Below are 15082 nucleotides of genomic sequence, written 5' to 3' on the forward strand. Positions count from 1 at the left end.
ATATTTTTAAAAATGAAGAAGCTTTACCACTTCTGGTCATGAGTGGCTTTTGTCAACCATGGAGACTCCTTCTAACCTGGCTCTATATAACTTGATGTCTAAGCTACTCATAATCAATTGATTCAGTGTTTCAAGGCCTTAGTTCCACATAACTATTTGAGAGGAGCTGAAATGGCAAAGAATTTCCACTCCCTTCACCTAAGGCCAGACTATGAGCTCACCAGATACAAACATAGCCACCTAGGCCCATTTCTCCATTATTGGATAGTCAGAAAATAGAAAGATAACATGTTTTCTTTAATAAAATCTGCATATGAAATAGAAATTAGATTCAAAGCATGAAAGGGGAGGAAGAAGAAAAGTAAAATAGACATTTGTTAGAAGATGGCAGTATGGTAGTCACTGTGCAAGGCACTTCGATCATCCTCTGCTTGTGATATCCCCCCTAAGGTAGGAACAACTCCTCCTGCTTTATGGTTAGAGCAGGGTAAATTTCCCATGGTCATATAGGTGTTGACATAGGAGTCAAGATCCCAAACAGATATATCTACCTTCAGAACACATGTTTCTCCTGGCCTCTGTATGATGCTGTTTGATCTAGCATGCAGGCGTGACTGGCTTTTGGGACTATCCCTCTTAGAATAGCATTTTGCTTCCTGGCAAGAAAACAGGAAGCCCAATATAGTCTCACTAGCCTCTTTCTGGAACAAGTAGGTCTTCCTCAAGTTCCTTTCATGATTAAATTTTATCCCCAAAGGCCCAAAATTAGGTCACTTACATCTATGAGTTCCAGTTCCATTTTACCTACTTAATTAACAAACTTTAATCCAGTGCCTTCCATATGCCAAGCCCGAGGCCAGGCTAGAGAATATGTATAGGCTGACCCTGCCCTCAAGAAGCTGTCAGGATAGAAGAAATGAGTCATGCATATCAATTGTCCTAATGTAAGATAAACATAGATGATTACCATATTAAAGACACATTTGGAGTGATACAGAAGTTTTAGAAGAGATCATCCAAGTAAAACTTGATAGATGAGGGGGCATTTGGACTGGGCTGGGAAGGACACACTGAAGTTAAATGTGTAGCATTGGCGTGCAGTGTGGGGGTGATAATAAACAGAGGCCCCAAAGCTGGTAATCAAGAGCATGGGCAGGGAGCAGCAGGAAGCAGTGTGGTGATGAGAAGCCCCATCCAAAGGCAGTGAGGACTGGGTGCTGGATGTTTTTCCTCATTCTGACACTGACATTTGAGAGTTTGATTGCGTTCCTGGCTATTCTCAGGAGTGGCTGTGGCAATCTTCGAGGTTGGTGCAAGGCTGAGGACTTCTATCTTTGTGCAGTCTTTTTCCTTTTGATGAGTCCCTGGACATATGAAATCCACCTCCTCTCCTGGTACTGTTATCAAACCTCATACTTGCATTCAAAATGGGGTCAAAAAAGAAGAGAAGAAAAGGGCAATTGATTTGTATGTTTCAGTCATTTCCTTGGGAACACGCTGAGCTTTTACTCTGGGGTGACTGCGAAAGAGACCCTGCCTGTGATTAGATCTGTCAGGCAGTGGCTGTGTTACACTAGGTACCTGGGGAAATAAAACCACGGGCAATTGCCAGTGCCTGCATGCTCAGAAAGCTGTCTGCGTGCAGTACAACAATGGTCGAGTTTGTGTCTGTGTGAGTGTGTGTGTGTGTGATGTGTGTATGTGTGTGTATATGTGTGTGTGTGTGTACAGGAACCACGTGGCTAGGATTTGGCAGGGGGATCCGAGATTTGAATCGTTGATTTGAATTGTTGATTTGAATTTGGACAGATGATCTGTAAGACTCCTACTCAAATCTCAGGTTATAGGACTCTGTATATTTGGATGCAATGAAGTGATATCTAAAGATACGTGAAGTTGATAGGTAGGTCCCTATTTTACCTCTCATCTTGACTCTGTCCATTCCAAATACCATGCAGCTGCCAGAGTGACATTTCTAAAATATAAATCTGACCACATCACCCTCCTTTTCTTGCTTACAAACCTTCTGTGTCTCCCCCTTATCTAGAGGATAAAGCCCACACCACCCAAGGCTTACCATGACCTGGCCTCAGCTTCTGCGGCCAACATTCCCCACATACCCTTTATGATCCAGCAACAATGGATTGTGTGCACACATCTTCCTGCTTATATTGCTTCCCCTCCACCTGCCCCCTTCTCTATCTCAATCACACACACACACAGACACACATACACGTCCAGAATCTCCTTCTCAATCTTTCTTCCTAGCTAACATTCCCTCGTTTTGTTTTTTTTTAAATAAAGACTCAGCTCAGTTCTTATTTCCTTCAGAAACTCTCCTTAATGGCACTAGTCTCAGAGCAGTATTTATATTTCCTTCTCATCCTTAAAATATTGAATTCTAAACTGCCTTCTTATATGATTCCTTCTCTAAACCATAATCTCCGTCCGGACAGGTACTTGATTTTATGTATCTTTGAATCCTTCCTGCCTAAGTCAGGGTCTGGCACAGTGCTGCACACAGTGAGTGAACACTGCATAAATACTGGATGAAAAGGATGGATGGATAGTAGGTGGAAACGTACTTTAAAAAGTAGATAAATTTCAGGATTCTGTTTCCAATCTTGATGTGATGATTGATTTTATGTAGGAACTCGATGGGGCCGGGGGATGCCCAGATCACTGCTTAAACATTACTTCTGGGTGTGTTTGTGAGTGTTTCTGGAAGAGATTAGCATTTGAATTAGTGACCCAAGTAAGGCAAATCATGTGAGAGGGCAATGTTCAGTCTGCTAAGAAACTGGATGGAACAAACAGGTGGAGGAAGCATTGAATTCTCTCCCTGCCTGACTGCTTGAGCTGAATCAAAGGTCTCCTCTTGCCCTCACTTCTCCTGTTTCTCAGGCCTTCAGGCTCAGGATGGCATCTACACTATGGACTAAACTGTTCTCAGACCTTCAGACTATATCACAGGCTTTCCTGGATCTCCAGTTAGCAGATAGAGGATTATAAGATTCTCTGCCTCCATAATCAGGAGAAGCCAATACCTTATAACAAATTCTATACAAATAAATAGGAGACATATACCCTATTGGTTTTATGTCTCTGGAGAACCTTGACTAATACACTTGGCAAGATGTTATTTTCTGTAATTTTAGCTACTGTGCCACAGAAAGGCAAATGTCACCCAGCTAAATCTTTAAAACTGCAATCAGAGTCCCTTATTCCTGATATAGTGCTCATTCCTCTGTCCTTTAGCACCTCTCAGAGACTAAGTACCCTTTGGTTTGAATCCTGAATTGCTTAGACTTTGAATTCAACAGCTCAGAGGAACCTAAAAGAAAATGCATCCTACTACATCTCCCTATTCTCTCCTTTCAGTAAATAATTAAAAGCTAGAAGTGGTCAAGTGACTCGACACCTCATTCATCCTTCAAAATCCTACTCAGTCATAATCACTATTGTCATCATGAGTAACTGTAGAATGACGACAGTGATCGATGCTACAGAGGAGTAGGCGGTATAACAAAAGCCTATGATACAATAAAGAAAACTAACCAAATCAGCAGTCTGATGATTAGCTAATTAATCATTAAATAAATATTCATTGAATGAATACTATGTGCTAGAAACTCTCAAGTGCTGAGTACATAAGAGTAAGTAAACCATCTAAATCCCTGCTGCATGGAGCTTACATTTTAGTGGGAGGGAAGAGACAATAAATACAAGGAAATAGATGCTATTTTGGAGAGTGATATAACAGACATTAGCTGGCAAGCAGAAAAGAGTACTTCAAGAAGTAGAAAGAACATAGACAAGATCCCCAAGGAGTGTGAGGTCATAGAATGTTTGAGGAACTGAAAGATTCCTATGATTCAAACATAGAGATAAGGGTGTCACAAAAAAAGACACCAAAACTGGTTAGTCATATCTCAGATCATGCTGACCCTTGAAGGTCATGCTGAATTTGGATTAGATGCTCAATGCAAGAGAAATCATTAATGATTTTTAAAGAGGAAGTGGTATGATTAGAGAGGGGTGTGTGTGTGTGTGTGTGTGTGTGTGTGTGTGTGTTTTAAATATCTGGTCATCATGTAGAAAATTATTAGGAAGGAAACAGCAATTACTTTGGAGAGAGAAGTTAGGACGATATCCTGATTACTCAGGTGAGTGATAATGGTGGTCTAGACTAGGGTGGAGCAAGGAGAAATGAAGTCAGGTGAAGAGATATTTTAGAGTTAGTGGAGAAAGAAATGTCAGGGTCGACACATAACTTTCTATCTTGAGCAATTCGGCAGTTGATTATGCCACTTAATGAGAATGGTAACACTGCAAGAAGAACTTATTTGGGATAGGAAGAGTCAGGAAACCAAGAATTACATTTTGGACATGTCATGGTCATGATGCTCATGAAACATCAGAGTGGAGGTATTAGATAATCTACTGGATTATATGAACCTCTAGTTCACAAAACATTGGTGTTGGAAACTTAAGCCTAGGAATCTTGAAATATGTAGAGAATATATGAGGCCATGAGAGGGGATGAGTTCCCTTTAGGAGAAGTCAAGATGTGGAGAAACTACAAGAAACAATGTGAAGAAGAGTCAGCAAAGGAGACTGAGAGGCAGAAGCAAAGGGGTAAAAGAGGAGATTGTGATGTTTGAGAGGCTGAGGAAAGAGTGTCAAATGCTGCTGAGATTTCAAACAAGATGCTGGCTCAAGATTATTTATTGTGTTTGTAACAAGGTGGTTATTGAACATCTTATCAAAAGCAGGTCTAAAGAACTGAGCCAGATAGGATGGATTGAAGAGTGGATGGGAGGTATGTTCAGACACCATGTGTTACAATTTTCTCTTTGAGGAGTTGGCTGTGAAAGAAAGTAGTTTCTATCACATATTTGCTGAAATGATGAATTTTGTTTTTTTATTCAATATCTATCCATGTTGCTGGGCTGTAAACTTCTTAACATCAGGCAATACATCTTTCTTATTTTCTTCTGTATATTCAAGACCTAACACACTTCTCAGTTCATAGTAAAGGTTAGTAATATTTGACATATTTGACAAGTAAATGAATAAAATAAGTAAAATGAATAAAAATAAGTAAATAAGAACCTAGAGAATATCTTGGACACCTATTTTTGGGAAAATGATAAAGTTGCATTTAGAATATATTCATGACATTGAAAGTTAATTTGTTGGAAGCAGCTATATTGTCATGTTCTGTCACTGTCAGGAAGAGACTTTGGGCTGAAAAAAAAAACCCCATAATCCCTGTTCTGCTATTTTTTGGAAAAGAATTCCACTGTGACTGTTGTTTCCTTGAACCTTGCCTTTTCTTTGTCTCTAATGCTGTTGTCTTAATTCCAGCCGTTATTACTCTTCATCTATTCCAATGCAATTTTTAAGTGCTCTAGGCATTGCAATCCCTTTGCTGCAATCTGTAAATCAAAATCAAAATAACACCAAACTATAAAACCCAAAGTTTATGCATATACTGATATTAAAAGAAGAACTTTTCTCTATATTTCATTGCTTGCAAAATTCCGGATAAATCATGCAACTGACACAGGCTCATTCACCCCTGCATTATTGAAGCCCTAAGCATGAGTTTAACCCACCTACTCAGGAATTCATTATTCCTCCAGGCTAGTTTCTCTCCAGTTTGCCCTCTTTTGAGTGATCTTAAAACACAGATGTGATCTTTTCATGTGAAATCCTTCATTAGGTCCCCATGACCTATAGGACAAAATTCATTTTCCTAGCCTGACTTAAAATGTTTCTGGTTTTATGACCCCTGAAAATTCCCTGGCCTCATCCATTGTCACAATACACATGTGTTCCAAACCATTCTGGATTGTTTGTAGTTCTCTGCACACCTATAGGGTTCTAATGAAAGAGTCTAAAATATAAAGAAATCTAGAATAAATCAAAAGGGCTGAAGTATTGGAAGGTTTTCCAGGTCGATGAGAGATTAAATTTATTTGGTCTCACGTCAAGAGCTTGAATTAGGGCCAAGGAAAGAAAGAATAAGGGAAATAGTTCTTACTCATGGGGAATAAAAATATTTTAACTTACAGAGCTATGTAAAGATGAAATGGGCTACCCAGTAGGGTAATGAGGCCCCATCCCTGAGGGGTATGCAGGCAGAAGCTGAAGGACTATTTGGTGAAATGCAACAGAGTAATTTCAGTTATCTAATAAGGCATTTTATTGGATAACCTTGAACATCTCTTCCATACAGAAATCCCATAAATCTGAAATAAGTGAAGAAGAGGGAAAAAGAATTGAAATCTGAACAGGTTGGGTGATACATTTTAAACTTCCTATTGATGTAACTGAAAGTCTAAATTTATGGAAGAACAACATTTGATGGAATTTATCTACTAAGCCAAAGAGACCAGGCAAAAGGAAATAAGCCAATTGAAAAAAATACTCCAAGGAATCAGCTCTGCCCTGGTCCTCTTGTACTCTTGAACTTCATCATTTCTACCATCACTTCACTTTCCTGTGAGTGATGGATTTTTGTAAAATGTGAACACAGAGAACTAGAAATGGATCCCCCCTCCAATGGGCTAGTTTTGAAAGTAGAAGAGACAGGCAGAAGGAAACTTCTCCAGCAGAGGAGAGATGCAAGGAATGAAGGGAAATCTCCTGCTGGCTGGCGGAGCAGAAAGTTGTGTATAAATTCTCCACTTCTGTGCAAGAAACAGAATTAAGGATGATGGTCCCAGAGGCAGGGATGAACACTTTCACCTATTTAGAGAGTTTCAGGTTTTCCTGGGGTCATGGGAAAAAATGAAAAGAACTGGGAGACACCCAAGAATAAGAAACAGCATCTGACGGGGCCATGGTAGGTAGTCTTAGCTTGCTGGGGAAGCTAAGCCTTGAAGTGGAGCCCCAGGCTGTGGTGGCGGGAAGGGAAGGCAACAGCACTAGAGGGTGCTGGAGGACCCAGCAGCAGTGCCTAGGCCTCAGCACAGGAAGGGTGAGTTTGTGAGGTCTTCTAATACCGGAGAGCATTGAGGGTTAGGGGATGGAAGCTGACATTCTAGTAGTTGACTGGTGCAGCAAAGCCAGGAAATTCCTCTTTGTTACTATTTCCTTCCTGGAACCATAACTTATTAGCAGCCCCTTCAGGTTTTACTTAAGCAACTTGAGAAGAAAAACCCTACATTGTTTTTATTTGTTTCCCCAGAGTGTAGCTTAGTGCCTGGGACACCATGCACTAAATCAGTGTTTCTTAATGATTGAATGAGTGAATAAATCAATGAAGAGTAACCACTAGTTTTGTAGAGGGACAATATTATGTATTATTAGATATTGGGTAGAGTAGGAGATGGAAACCGCAAATGAAGAAGATGGCACCATGTTCCTAAAAGAACCTATGTCAAGTAGGGAAGCTGGATATACTAATATGCTTAATACAATGAAATAAAGGAGAAGGAAGTGCTGAGTTTGCACTGAGTCTGGAAGTGACTTGCCTGAAATTCTGTATGAGCACTTTGGTATTTTGATACCAGAGGGTCTTTTTTTTTTTTTATTCTCCTTCTCCTTCTCTTCTCCTTCTCCTCTTTTCCTTCTCCTCCTCCTCCTCCTCCCCTCCCCCTCCCCCTTTCCTTCTTCTTCTTCTTCTTCTTCTTCTTCTTCTTCTTCTTCTTCTTCTCCTTCTCCTTCTCCTTCTCCTCCTCCTCCTCCTCCTCCTCCTCCTCCTCCTTCTTCTTCTTCTTCTTCTTCTTCTCCTTCTTCTTCTCCTTCTTCTTCTTCTTCTTCTTCTTTTACTTCTCCTGATTGTTGATGCAACAGGGCAGCATTTTGAATAATTTAGAAAATGTTAAAAGGCAGGACAAATATAAACCATAAACTCACCGCTGGGCAGCAACCTATTATTACTATTTTGACATATTACTTTCCAGACTTTTCTTTGCATTTTTTCTTCATAATTGAGATCATATTGCACCTAAAATGTTACGTCATTCTTTCCCTTCCCCATTTACCATGTCATTAAAATACTCTTTCTAAACATGATGTATGACATTCTTGTAGTCTATTGTATGTCTGTACCACAACCCATTGAATAATTCTCTTAATTCTCTTTTCTTTTGGACACTTGGGTTCTTCATATTTTTAATACTATTAAACTTAGACTAGATTCCTAGGAAAGTAATTCCCAGTCAAAGGGCAGAAATTTGTGATGTGCCCTGCCCAAGTGCCCTTGTATTAGTACATTTGGGCTGCTATAACAAATTACCACTGAAGGGGTGGCTTATAAACAAAAGAGCTTTATTTCTCACAGTTCTGGAGGCTGGAAGTCTGAGATCAAGGTGCCAACAGATTTGGTATCTGGTTCACAGACAACTGTCCTCCCTCAAATAGCAGAAGGGGGTTAGGGAACTCTCTGGGGCTTCTTTAATCAGGGTGCTAATCCTATTCATGGAGGCTCCACCTTCATGACCTACTCACTTCCAAATTCCCCATCTCCAAATACTATCTACACTGGGGCTTAGGTTTTTGACATGTGAATTTGAAGGGGAGCGGGGACACAAACATTCAGTCTATAGCAGCCATCCAGGATGGCTTAAACCAATTTATATTTTTACTATATGAGTACCCACCTTACCACATGTAGGGATATATATTTTTAATTCCAGTGTAGTTAACATACAGTGTTAGAGTAGGGGTATTTTTAAATGCTATCTTGGCACTGGGTTGTTGTCAGAGCTTTTACTAGTTCTTTGGCTAGAAGGGAAACCAGATTAAACAGCTACATTTATATGTATACCATACTATGTTCTCAAATGACCAAAACATTAATATAATGACTAACTAGTACTAGCAAGTATTGAGATGGTGCCTCTTACATTGTTGATAGCAAGATAAAATGATGTAATGCTTTCAAAATGGTAATTTGGGAATACTTTTTAACAAACATCAATGCCCATGTAATTTAATGTCTGAAATGCTTCCCAAGAAAACGATCCATAAAACCCCCCAAAACTCCTTTATTTTTATCAAGGGGATTTAATGAAAAAGATGTTATTATTTTTGTAAATATCCAATATATAAGAGAATGTTTAAGTAAATCATGGCATTATCTTCTCAATGAACTTGTGATGCATGCATTTTATTTTTATTTTTAAATTTTTATTTTTATTTTAACTATATTATTAAAATATGGTGTTATATTAGCTTCAGGTATACAATATAGTGATTCAACAATTCTCTACATTGTTCAGTGCTCATCATGATGAGTGTACTCTTAATCCCCTTCATCTATTTCCCCATCTCTTACCCACTCCCCTCTCTGGTAACCATCAGTTCTCTATAATTAAAAATCTGTTTTTCAGTTTGTCTCTTTTTTCCTTTCTTCATTTGTTTTGTTTTCTCAATTCCAGATTATGAGGGAAATCATATGATAATTGTCTTTCTCTGCCTTATTTTGCTTAGCATTGTGCCTTTTAGATCCATCCATTTATTGCAAACGGCAAGCTATCATTCTTTTTTATGACTGAATAATATTCCATTGTATATACAAATACCACATCTTCTTTATCAATTTATCTGTTGATGGACACTTTGGCTGCTTCCATAATTGGCTATTGTAAATAAAGCTGCAAAAATCACAGGAGTGCATATATTTTTTCAAGTTGGTATTTTTGGGTAAATACCCAATAGTGGAATTACTAGATCATATGGTACTTCTATTCTTAATTTTTTGAAGCACTTCCATACCGTTTTCTATGAGGACTGCACCAGTTTGCATTCACACCACTATTGTACATGTATTGTTCCTTTTTCTCTGTTTCCTCACCAACACTTGTTTTTGTTTTTAGCTATTCTGAGAAGTGTGAGGTCATATCTCATTGTGATTTTGATTTGCATTTCTCTGATTAGTTGAGCACCTTTACATGTGCCTGTTAGCCGAGTATATGTCTTTGGAGAAATGTCTGTTCTTGTCTCCTGTCCATTTTAATTGGATTATTTGTGGTTTTTTGGGTGTTTAGTTTTATAAGTTATTTATATATTTTGGATACTAACCCTTTATCAAATATGTCATTTGAAAATATCCTTTCCATTCAATAGGTTATCATTGAGTTTTATTGGCTTTTTCCTTTGCAGAATTTTTTATTTTTATATACTCTGAATAGTTTATTTTTGTTTTTTCCCTTACCTCAGGAGACATATCTAGAAAAATGTCACTATGGCCAATGCCAGACATTACTGCCTATGCTTTCTTCTAGGATTTTTATGGTTTCTGGTATCACATCTAGATTCTTAATCCATTTTGAGTTTATTATTATGGTGTAAGAAAGTGGTCCAGTTTCATTCTTTTGCATGTAGCTGTCCAGTGTTCCCAATACCGTTTGCTGAAGACACCATCTTTTTCCCATTTCATATTCTTTCCTCCTTTGTTGAAGATTTTTTTAAGCTTTTATTTATTTATTCATGAGAGACACAGAGAGGGAGACAGAGACACAGGCAGAGAGAGAAGCAGGCTCCATGCAAGGAGCCCAATGCAGGACTTGATCCTGGGACTTCAGGATCACACCCTGGTCAAAGGCAGACAGTCAACCACTGAGCCACCCAGGCATCCCCTCCTTTGTTGAAGATTAATTGACCATATAGTCATGGTTTATTTCTGGGCTTTCTATTCTCCATTGGATCTAGGTGTCTATTTTTGTGCCAGTATTATACTGTTTTGATTATTACACTTTTGTAGTATATTTTGAAATCTGGGATTATGATGACTCCAGTTTTGTTCTACTTTTTCAGATTTCTTTGTCTATCTGGGGTCTTTTGTGATTCTGTACAAATTTTAGGATTATTTGTTTTAGTTCTGTGAAAAATGCTGTTGATATTTTGACAGAGACTGAATTAAATCTATAGATTACTTTGGGTAGTATGGACATTTTAACAATATTAATTTTTCCAGTCCATGAGCATACTATAGCTTTCCATTTGTTTGTGTGATCTTTAGTTTCTTTCATCAATGTTTTATAGTTTTCAAAGTATAGATCTTTCACTTCTTTAGTTAGATTTATTCCTAGGCATTTTATTCTTTTTGGTGCAGTTATAGATGTGGTATTCTTTCCTTAATTTCTCTCTCTGTTCTTTCATTATTAGTGTATAGAAATACAGTGTATTTCTATATATTGATTTTGTATCCTGTGACCTTACTGAATTGACTTATCAGTTCTGGTAGTTTTTTGGTGGACTCTTCAGTGTTTTCTATATAATATCATGTCATCTGCAAATAGCAAAAATTTTACTTCTTCCTTACCAATTTCAATGCCTTTTGTTTCTTTTTCTTGTCTGATTGCTGTGGCTAGGACTTCCAGTAGGACTAGTTTTAAAGTGATAAGAGTGAACATCCTTGTATTGTTCCTGATTTTAGGGGAAAGCTTTCAGTTTTTTATGACTAAGTATGCGGTTAACTGAGGGTTTTTCATAGATGGCCTTTATTATGTTGAAATATGTTCCCCTTAAACTTACTTTTTTTGAGAGCTTTTTTTTTAAAAAAAGATTTATTTATTTATTTATTCATGATAGACATAGAGAAAGAGAGAGAGAGGCAGAGTCACAGACAGAGGGAGAAGCAGGCTCCATGTCGGGAGCCAGATGCAGGACTCAATCCCGGGTCTCCAGGATCACACTGTGGGCCAAAGGCAGGTGCTGAACCGCTGAGCCACCCAGGGATCCCCAAGAGTTTTTATTATGAATGGATGTTGTATCTTGTCACATGCTTTTTCTACATCTATTGAAATTATTGTTTGGTTTTTAACCTTTCTCTTATTAATGTGATATATCATGTTGATTTGTGAATACCAAACCACATTTGCATCCCAGAAATAAATTCTGCTTGATTGTGAATGATTTTTTTTAGTGTATTGTTGGTTCTGTTTGCTAGTATTTTGTTGAAGATTTTTACATGTACATTTCATCAGAGATGTTGGCCTATAGTTCTCTCTCTCTCTCTCTTTTTTTTTTTGTAGTGTTTTATTGAGTTTTTATATCAGAGTAATGATGGCCTCATAGAATGTATTTGGAACCTTTTCTACCTCTTCTATTTTTTGAAATAGTTTGAGAATAACAGGTATTAACTCTTCTTTAAGAAGTTTGTAGAATTCACCTATGAAGCCATCTGATCCCAGACTTTTATTTGTTGGGATTTTTCTTTAATTATTAAATTTCATTACTGGTAATCAGCAGATTCAAATTTTTTATTTTTTCCTGACTCAGGTTTAGGAGGTTATATTTCTAGGAATTTATCTATTTCTTCTAGGTTGTCCAATTTGTTGGTATATAATTTTTTATAATATTCTTTTATAATCCTTTGTGTTTCTGTGGTGTCAATTATTTCTCCTCTTTCACTTCTGATTTTATTTGAATCCTTTTTTTTTCTTCATAAGTTTGGCTATAGGTTTATCAGTTTAGTTGTTGTTTTCAAAAGAAACAGCTGTTGATTCCATTGATCTGTCCTTTTGTGTTTTAGTTTCTATTTCAGTTATTCTCTAATCTTTATTATTATCTTCCTTCTACTGGTTTTGAGTTTTGCTTATTCTTTTCTAATGCCTTTAAGTATATGGGTACATTGTTTATCTGAGATTTTTCTTGCTCCTTGGGATAGACCTCTATTGCTATGTACTCCTTCCTTAGGACCACTTTTGCTGCTTACCAAAGATTTTAGACCATCGTGTTTTCATTTTCATTTGTCTCCATGTATTTGTTTTTATTTCCTCTTTGATTTCTTGTTTGACCTATTCATTGTTTAATAACATATTATTTAAGCTCCATGCATTTGTGTTCTTCCCAGATTTTTCCTTGTGACTGATTTCTAGTTTCATGGTGTTGTGGTTGGAAAAGATACATGGTATGACTTCAGTCTTTTTGAATTTGTTGAGATTTGTTTTGGGGCCTAATATGTGATCTGTTCTGGAGAGTGTTCCATGTGCAATTGAAAAGAATGTGTATTCTGCTGTTTTAGGATGGAATGTTCTAAATAGATCTGTTTGGTCCACCTGGCCCAATGTGGCATTCAAAGTCATTGTTTCTCTGCTGATTTTCTGTTTGGATGACCTATCCATTGATGTAAGTGGGGTATTAAAGTCTCCTATTATTATTGTATTACTATTGATTACTTATTTTATGTTTGTTATTAACTGCTTTATGTCTTTGGGTGCTCCCATGTTGAATGCATAAATATTTACAATTGTTATATGTTCTTGTTGGATTGTTCCCTTTATGACTATATAGTGTCCTTCTTTGTCTCTTGTTACAGTGTTTGTTTTAAAGTCCATTTTGTCTGTTATGAGAATTGCTACCCCAGCTTTCTTTTCCATTCTATTTGCATGATAAACACTTTTCCATTCCTTTTAGTCTGCATGTGTCCTTAGGTCTTAAATAAGTATCTTAGAGATGATACATGCATTTTCAAATATCACAAAATCTTTGTAGAGATATGAGAAAGCAATAACAATTTTACCTAGATATAATTATATAAATATGATGTCAGGGCAGCCCTGGTGGCTCAGCGGTTTATCACTGCTTCAGCCCAGGGCCTGATACTGGAGACCCGGGATCGAGTCCCATGTCAGGCTCCCTGTGTGGAACCTGCTTCTCCTCCCTCTGCCTGTGTCTCTGCCTCTCTCTCTCTGTGTGTCTTTCATGAATAAATAAAATCTTTAAAAAAAAAAATAAATAAAATAAATAAATAAATAAATAAATAAATAAATAAATAAATAAGATGTCAGTAAATGGGCAGAATGGAAAAGGTGAAACGATAGAAAAAATAGAAAAGTTTTCTTTGTTGATGAGTATAGAGGTAAACACTGCATTTGTAATATAATTTTTTTAATTGCAGGTAACATTGAGTAGTTACTATATTTCAGATATTATCTCTGCCATATGCAAAGCACTTTGCATGTACTATTTAGAATATTTCTCATGACGTCTTTATTCTTATTGTCACTGTATCTATTTAAAAGAGGAAGAAACTGAGGCTCAGAAAGATAAAGTAACTGGTCTAAGGTCACCTAGCTAGTAAAAAGCAAAGCATATGCTCAAATTCAATTCTCTCTAACATAAATGCTGGTGCTCTTAACCATCACACTGTACTGCTTGAATTCCTCTTTTTGAAAAGCTGGTACTTTAAAAAAAAAAAAAATTGTGGTAAGAACATTTAACACGAGAGCTTCCCTCTTAACAAATTTTCAGTGTAACATACAGTGTTGTTAATGTAATTTTTCTTAAGTTTATCTTTTTTTGTTCCTTTTTTTATTTTTAGCTCTGGAAAGCAGCTATTTCCCTTTTCATCCCAAAGCAAAATGATATATAAATGGCCCACTAACTAAATGGCATATAGTTGATGTTTTCAGGGTGAGATCAAGGTCACGAGTAATATGAGATCTTTACATATGACCTCAACCTGGGAGAACCAAGGAAATCATACAGCAGTTTGTTTTTCAAGTTTCAGCAAAAACCCCACCACTCTAGTCAGTTGAAGGAGGATTCTTACAGGCCTGGAGGAACTTCACAAAGATTGGAAAGAATGTGTTTGGCAAGAGAGTCCCTGGCCTGAGTAGCTGATTTTTAGGGAGAGGGAAGGAAATCCCAGATAAAACTGCAAAAGCAGATGTCACAGAGGACAATAGGTATGAGAAAAAGAAGTAACATAGTGTGAAGTATCACAGGAACTCACAGATAAAAATATGTTCAGAAATAAGTCCTATAGCCACCTTCCATACATGCCAACACATTCAGGACAAAGATCAATCAAGAGAAGGAAGAAAGCACAAAATTGTCAAATAAAATTTCACAGGTATCAGGGCAACTTGACAGAGTGGGGATCAAGGATGAAAAATGACAATTGAAAGTTACGTATATTTAAAAGAAATAGAAATATAGAAAAAGAAGGGGAAATGAAGAAGTAGAGTATATCTGGACAGTATTGAGTTCTAAGGTAATTTAGAACCTGAACTAGGATGAAATGAAAGAGAAAAGGAGAGAGGAACTAATGCAATGTTGCCACAGAACTATAGCACCAACCACCTGGTGAGAGAAGAAACTGATAGTACTCTCCTGC

At 37.2% G+C, this 15082-nt stretch overlaps 1 long non-coding RNA gene across 1 annotated transcript; it reads right to left on the reverse strand.

Moving 5' to 3' along the window:
• Positions 1–352: 352 nt before the first annotated feature.
• On the reverse strand, positions 353–5781 carry LOC140640992 (uncharacterized). The gene is made up of 3 exons (XR_012037565.1): positions 5622–5781; positions 2586–2721; positions 353–1415 (listed from the first exon to the last, which is right to left on the reverse strand). It is a non-coding gene; the product is annotated as an uncharacterized lncRNA (long non-coding RNA).
• Positions 5782–15082: the final 9301 nt, after the last annotated feature.

This window comes from Canis lupus, chromosome 10 (genome assembly GCF_048164855.1).
Source record: "Canis lupus baileyi chromosome 10, mCanLup2.hap1, whole genome shotgun sequence".
Classification (NCBI taxonomy): domain Eukaryota; kingdom Metazoa; phylum Chordata; class Mammalia; order Carnivora; family Canidae; genus Canis; species Canis lupus.